Below are 8,065 nucleotides of genomic sequence, written 5' to 3'. Positions count from 1 at the left end.
AACAGCTACCATTTTTACAGTAGTGCCCATGTGGACGGTGTTTTAATTTTCATTTAGTTTCCGGATTTCCTGGAACCCTGCAATGAATTGCGGACATGATTGATGGCATTTGTATCTACACTCCAGGTTCTGGTAGATAACACCACTAAATATGTTTCAACTAATGAATTAAATACACCTATATTGTTCTTAGTTCTAAGAAGACAGTCTACCTTAATGTCCAAGTCCTATTTCCAATCATTACAATTGGGACTACTAAGTCTTTTCTATAGTATAACAACTAGGGGATTGACAAACATTTTAAATCCTAAGAATCACAAAAATATTTGGTCAAGATCAATTCTTTAAAATCCCCATGAATTTTGTATGTCACGATAGTGTGGACGTATACAAAATCAAAGAGGAGATTTTATCCATTAATTTTATTATCTCGTCAACTTTACTTTATGATGAATAAAATTAATAGTTGATCTGTCTTTGATCAAATATTTTGTCAAAACTTTTTGAATTTAAAATAAAATATTGATTCCTCAAACAATATTATTTAAATTCACCAACACCTCAAACACCGTGAATTTTGCATGCCACGTTAGTGTGGACGTATACAAATTCAACATTTGTAAAAGGAGGGTTTTACCCATTAACTATCTTGTCAACGTATCTTTATGACAAATAAAATTATCTCAAACACCGTTAATTTTGTATGCCACGTTAGTATGTACGTATACAAAATCAATTATTCAAGATATGGATATATTTACCTAATGCGCCGTAAGTTTGAGTGCTTTGATAAGTTCAAAGAATATAAGGCTGATGTGGAGAAACGTCTAGGTAAAAGTATCAAGACACTACGGTCTGATCGTGGTGGCGAATACCTCTTAGAAGAGTTTAGGAATTACTTATCAGAGGCCGAGATTCAATCCCAATTATCCGCACCTGGTACACCCCAACAGAATGGTGTGGTAGAACGAAGGAATAGGACTATCATGGAGATGGTTAGATCGAGATGAGTTATTCAGTATTACCAAATTCATTTTGGGGATATGCTCTGGAAACGGCAGCACACATTCTGAACTTAGTACCTTCTAAATCAGTATCTTCTACTCCCACAGAATTGTGGAATGGGCGAAAGCCTAGTCTAAGACATATTCGGATTTGGGGTAGTCCAGCACATGTGCTGAAACCAGACGCTGATAAGTTAGAATCTCGTACAGAAGTTCGTGTGTTTGTAGGTTATCCCAAAGGAACGAAAGGTAGTTTATTTTATAGTCCTAAAGGCCAGAAGGTCATTGTTAGCACCAATGCCCAATTTTTAGAAGAAGACTATATAATGGATCACAAGCCCAGTAGCAAAATTGTTCTAAAAGAACTTAGAGAGGACACGTCTACTTCAGTACCAACAGTACAAGATGAAGTACCACAAGAGACTGCAACACGTGTCACACATAATACACAACTACAGACGGTGCCTCGTCGTAGTGGGAGGGTTGTAAGGCAGCCTGAGAGATTATGTTTTTGGGAGAGTCTTCGGACTTGATTCTGGGTAAACATGAACCTGATCCCCGGACATATGATGAAGCACTCCAAGATATAGATGCAGTATCTTGGCAAAAGACAATGGATTTCGAAATAGAATCTATGTATTCTAATAAGGTCTGGGAGCTTGTAGAACCATCTGATGATGTAAAAGCCATTGGATGCAAGTGGATCTATAAAAGGAAAAGAGGGACAGATGGGAAGGTAGAAACCTTCAAAATAAGGCTTGTTGCGAAAGGGTACACTCAGAAAGAGAGAATTGATTATGAGGAGACTTTTTCGCCGGTAGCTATGCTTAAGTCTATCCGGATACTCTTATCCATTGCCGCTCATATGGATTATAAGATTTGGCAAATGGATGTCAAGACAGCTTTCCTTAACGTAAGTCTTGAAGAAAACATTCATATAAAACAACCAGAAGGGTTCATTGAAAAAGGGCAAAGAGCATCTAGTGTATAAGCTCAATCGGACCATTTATGGACTGAAGCAAGCTTCAAGATCTTGGAACATCCGGTTTAACGAAGTAATCCAGTCATATGGATTTATTCAGTGTTTGGATGAGTCTTGTGTATACAAGAAGTGTAACGAAAATGTGGTGGTATTTCTTGTACTATACGTAGATGATATTTTGTTAATTGACAACAATGTCAAGGTATTATCAGACGTAAGGGTATGGTTGTCCAAACTATTTGATATGAAGGACTTAAGAGAATGTGCACACATTTTTGGGATCAAAGTTATAAGGGATCGCAAGAAAAGAATGTTGTGCCTATCCCAAACTTTATATATAGATACAATCCTTGCTCGTTTTAGCATGCAAAACTCCAAGAAAGGTTTCTTACCTTTTAGGCATGGAGTAGCCTTATCTAAAGAGATGTCTCCGAAGACATCAAAGGAGATTGAGGATATGAAGGCAGTTCCTTATGCTTCAGCTGTAGGAAGCCTTATGTATGCAATGCTGTGTACGAGACCTGATATCTGTTTTACCGTGAGCATGGTTAGCAGATATCAGAGTAACCCTGGACAAGGACATTGGATTGCTGTGAAGCATATTTTAAAGTACCTGAGAAGGACTAGAGATTATATGCTAGTCTACCAAGCAGACGATTTACTCCCTGTGGGTTATACGGATTCGGACTTCCAATCAGATAGGGACAATAGTAAGTCAACATCAGGCTATGTGTTTACTTTAGGAGGTGGAGCCATTGCATAGAGGAGTGTTAAGCAAAAATGCGTCTCGGACTCAACTATGGAAGCTGAGTATGTGGCAGCCTCTGAGGCAGCCAAAGAAGCTGTATGGCTCAGGAACTTTCTAATGGACTTAGATGTGATTCCTGGTTTTCCCAAGATCATCACAATTTATTGTGATAATAGCGGTGCAGTTGCAAACTCGAAGGAACCACGAGCCCATAAGGCAAGTAAACATATAGAGCGCAAGTACCACCTGATACGAGACATCGTCAAGCGAGGAGAAATTGTCGTCGCCAAGATTGCATCAGAAGATAACCTAGCAGATCCTTTCACAAAGGCCCTTCCAGCGAAAGCTTTTGATCGGTATGTGGAGGGGATGGGAATCAGATGTAAGGCAACATATATGGCAGCTTAGTATTTTAGTATAAGTGGGAGATTGTTAGAGTGTATACTAAAAGTCTAGCTTTTGTAAACATTTATTTGTTGAAATAAAAGAATCATATTGGTCAATATCTGTATTTATTTATTAAATGTAATTGTTCAATTAATTTATATAGTAGACAACATGGTGTGTGGTGTCACACTCAGAAGATCATGTTGTCGGTTCTCTATAAATTATAAACAGTTGCTCGCGACTAAGATAGAAAGGAACAAACTATCAAAATAGTCGTAGTGTAATTAAGTATTAGTTTATCTTGACTAATAAATTACACTGATACACTTTAAGTGTATTGAGTAGGACCATTTAGTTATGTTCTTTTTGTACTGACTTAGTAAAAGAACTAGACCTTAGTTATTATGGAAGTGTGTGCTCTTAATCCTAATATAATAACAAGCACATATATTTAATATTTATTTCTTTGACTTATCAAAGGGTGAGGTTTAGCTCGATAAATCAATATGCCTGATAAGTTGGGAAATGATATTACTTATAGTATGTATTGTTGATTATAGAAGGAATCTGTGTCCTAGTTATCTAGGTTGAGAATATCCCCAAGAGGAACTCATAAGGATTATCATGTTAAACCCTGCAGGTGAACCTAGTCCGACATGACAATAAAGTTGAGTGATACTACTCTTGGAGCTAGATATTAATTAAGTGAGTTGTCAGTAACTTACTTAATTAGTGGGCATTCGTAATCTTAAACACAGGGAGACTAACACACTCATGATAAGAAGGAGCCCATAATGTAATTTGAGATTGGTGTGGTAGTGCGGTAATAACTCTCTAGTGGAATGAGTTATTATCGATGAACTTGAGTTGTGTGTTCGGGGCGAACACGGGATACTCAAGCTCATCGGAAGACCAAAACCAATTTCTCCTCTAGGTCCCTGTCGTAGCCTCATTATAGCCTCAAGTCCATCCAAATGTAAGGCTCTTCTTGGTGTCCAAGAAGTGGGCCGGTCCAATGCTTGGTGACCAAGTAAGGGTCGGCCACATCCTCTCCTATAGGGGCCGGCCCTTTGCTTGGTGACCAAGCATGAAGGGGCCGGGCCGGCCACAATATTCAAACAAGGAGGGTTGTTTTTGAATTTTTAAAATCTTCTCTTTATAGAAAACTATAAGTTTTAAAAGAGAGATTTTAATTTTTAAAATTTTTCTTATTTGAATTTGGCCACATGTTTTAATAGAGAGTTTTAAAAGTTTTAAAACTTTCCTTTTTTAACCATCCTCATGGTTTAAGAAAAAAAGGGAGATAAGTTTTAAAATTAAAATTTTCTATTATAATGTTAAAAAAGGAAATTTTATAAGAGAGTTTTTAAATTTTAAAACATGGTTTTAATTTTCAGAAACTTTCCTTTTTTAACTCCTACTTTAGGAAAGAGAGTTTGTAAAATTTTATAAAAATATATTTCCTTTATTCTCTTGATGAGGTGGCCGGCCACCTTGCTTGGTGCCCAAGAAGTGGCCGGCCATCATAAAATTAATTAAAATCATCACAAATTAAAATTGGTGATTGATTCAATCAAGAGGAAAGAAAAGGAAAAATTAAAAGGGAAAAGGAAAAACTCTTGGATGATTTTATTTTTGTAAAAAGTTTTTCCTTATTTGCCTTGGGCAAGTAATATAAAAGAAGGGGTAGGGGGCTTCATGAGACACAACTCTTATTCTATTGCTTGGAGGTCTTTTGGTGGCCGACCCTCTCCCTTCTTCCTTTCCCTTTGCTCTCTTCTCCTTGGTGGTGGTGGTGGTGGCCGAATCTTAGAGGAAGAGGAAGGACTCTTTTGGGTGGTGTTCATCTTGGAGGATCGTCGCCCACACGACGTCCAAGGCGAGGCGAGGAATACGGCAGAAGATCTCGAGGTCATTAGCTTACAAAGAGAAGGTATAACTAGTAATTTTCTTCCGCATCATACTAGTTATTTTCTTTGTAAGAATTCTAAATACAAGAGGCAATTAGATCTAGTTTATCGAATTTATTTTTCGATTTTGTGTTTTCTTCTTTTTCGAATTTGTGATTCGATTATTCTTTTTGGTTAACCTAGAGTTATTTAAGGAAATAAATATTAGCTTTCCTTAAAAGGCTTTGCCTAGGCGGTGGTGGTTGCTCCCATATCCAAAAAAGTCATGTGCCTCGCCATGCAGTCCTGGAAGTCAATTTTGGAAATTAATATTTATGGAATCAATAACTTAGGTAGATTTGAATCAATAGTGTTAAGTTCCGCTTGCGATTCAAATCTAAACCATTAAGAACAGATAAGTTAAATTTGGAATCAATGATGTTAAGTTCCATCTGCGATTCCTAATTTAACTTCTAAAGAACACAATAGGTTATTTAAGGAAATGTTCGACACTTGTACAAAAAAAATTTGTACAGTGGAACCGGTACGTTTTCCTAGGACTAACCAACAACAAGTTAATTTTATAGTCAAGATAAACTAATACCAAATTACACTATGATTGTTTCAATGGTTTGTCCCTATCCATCTTGGTCGTGAGCTACTATTTATAATTTATAAGGAACTGACAACATGATCTTCTGTGTGATACCACACACCATGTTATCTATAATATAAATTAAATGAACAACTACATCTTATAAATGTTGACATTTGACCAGTGTGATTCTTATTTCTAAATAAATATTTATACAAAAAGCTTGACTTTTAGTATACATTCCAACAATGGAAGGCGCCTTGGACCACTTTGAAGGCGCCTTTAAGCTACGAATAATATTTTCCAGGAGCTATAAAAATATCCTAGACCTAGGAAATATTCAACAACTCCTATATTGATTTTCTAGTTTATTTTTGAGTGTCCAACGAGTGTAAGAGGCTTCTCCATCTTCAACGAAGGAGAATTTTTAGTGCTTTTCATTTGCCTTGGATTAACAACTACCTAGGTTGTAACTAAGTAATTTTCTGTCTCTTTTATTTTAACAGTTGTTCAATTACTTTAATTTAATTGTCCTACTAATTTGAGTTGAAAGATCGAGAAAGACCAGTATTATTTAACAAGCAATTCACCCCCGCTAGATCTGACCCCGGGTCGGGTCTAGCTCGGACCCGGCTCGGGCCCGTAACCGGGTCAACGAGTCGGTTGCCCGTTGACCCGGTTCGTCGGGTCGAACCGGAACCAGCCTGGCAAGTTGTCGAGCCGGTTCCATTGGTGCAAAATCGACGGACCACCGATTCAACATTTTTTTTTTTATCGGCTTGAACCGCTGGTTATCCGGCGATTCATAGTCGTTGGAACTGCCGGTTAACCGACGGTTCATAGCCATTGGGAGAGGGTGGGGGGGGGTTTGGGTATTTTTTCAACGGTTAGGATCATTTGACCATTTTTTGATCAATGACTATGATTTAGTGTCCGTTATTATCAAAACTCTATAAATAGAGAGTTTATTTCATCATTTTCACACACATCTTCTCTACTCTTAATCTCAATTTCGTATTCTCTACACGCTTTCGTTTCTAATTTTCAATTACAATGGAAGGAGGCCGCGGATATGCGTCATCTCGAGCTCGGAAGGGAAAGGAAATAATGAATCCGTGGGAGGAGGACCCCAACATTCAATCCATCGATGATGAGATCGAGTATCTTCCGAATTCGATACCTGAAATACAAGGAAGTACCGATGCAATTACTTCTAAGGATCGGGAACTTCCTCCTCTAAAATCTTCTATTTTTACTAAACATTTTGAGAATGTCACTCTTTCGTCAGGAAAGATGCATACAAAATGTAAGCACTGCAATGCGTCCTACAATTTCTAAGTTGACGGCGGCTATGGGTCATTGAAACGACATGTAGAAACGAAGCACCCGATCGAATTTGGACTCGACCGTTCTCAAACACAATTATCAAGATTTTCTTCAACTAGCGATAGTACCGATTCCGATTTATTTTTATATTCAGATAATAAATTAAGAGAATCATTAGCTAAATTTGTTTTCGTAGAACATCTTTCTTTTAGTTTTGGATCTAAATGTATATTTGAAGATTTTTGTAAAGAATCTCTTAATCCATGTGATAAATGTGTTCTAGAACTACACTTACTCGTACGATTAAAAAATTAATAAAATAAGGGAAAAAGAATTTAATTGATGAATTTAGTAAATTAGATAATAAAGTTTCTTTATGTTCTGATATTTGGAGTGATCATTGGCAAACACATTCGTATATGGGTGTGACTTGCCATTGGATCGATAACTCTTGGAACCTCTAAAAAAAATTATTAGCTTATAGAGTTTTTGATGAATCACATAATGCTCATAACATCGCACAATTATTATGTTTAATTTTAGAAGAGTATGATTTAACTCATAAAATATTTTCAATATCATTAGATAATGATAGTTTTAATACCGCTTGTATAGATGATTTAAAATTTGTTTGTCAACTTATTATTGGCGGTTTATTTTTTCATATTCATTGTGTATGCCATGTTTTAAATTTATGTGTTTAAAATGGTTTAAAAATTTTAGAAAGTTATATTAAACCAGTTAGAATTGCAATTTCTTATTTATGGTCCCATCCATCTATAATAAAGCAATGAGTAGGTTTTGTAAAACTAATGGAATGAGACCTAACAAATTTCCACGTGATGTACCAACACGTTGGAATTCAACATACCAATTATTACAAGATTCATTTGAATATAAAGAATATTATTATGTTCATTTTTTACACAGAATACTAACACTAATATATATTTATTTTTACAACAATAGAATATTTGTAGTAGTATTTGTGAAATTTTAAAAGTATTCAATGATGCAACCGAACAACTTTCCGGTGCTTATTATCCCACTGCTCAATTAGTTTTAGAAAATTTTTCTAATATAGTATTAGTTTTAAATGAACATATTAATAATGAATCTTTATCTCCTTGCATC

This window comes from Zingiber officinale, chromosome 8B (genome assembly GCF_018446385.1).
Source record: "Zingiber officinale cultivar Zhangliang chromosome 8B, Zo_v1.1, whole genome shotgun sequence".
In the NCBI taxonomy this organism is placed as follows: Eukaryota; Viridiplantae; Streptophyta; class Magnoliopsida; order Zingiberales; family Zingiberaceae; genus Zingiber; species Zingiber officinale.
Note: the sequence above shows the minus strand (reverse complement) of the source record.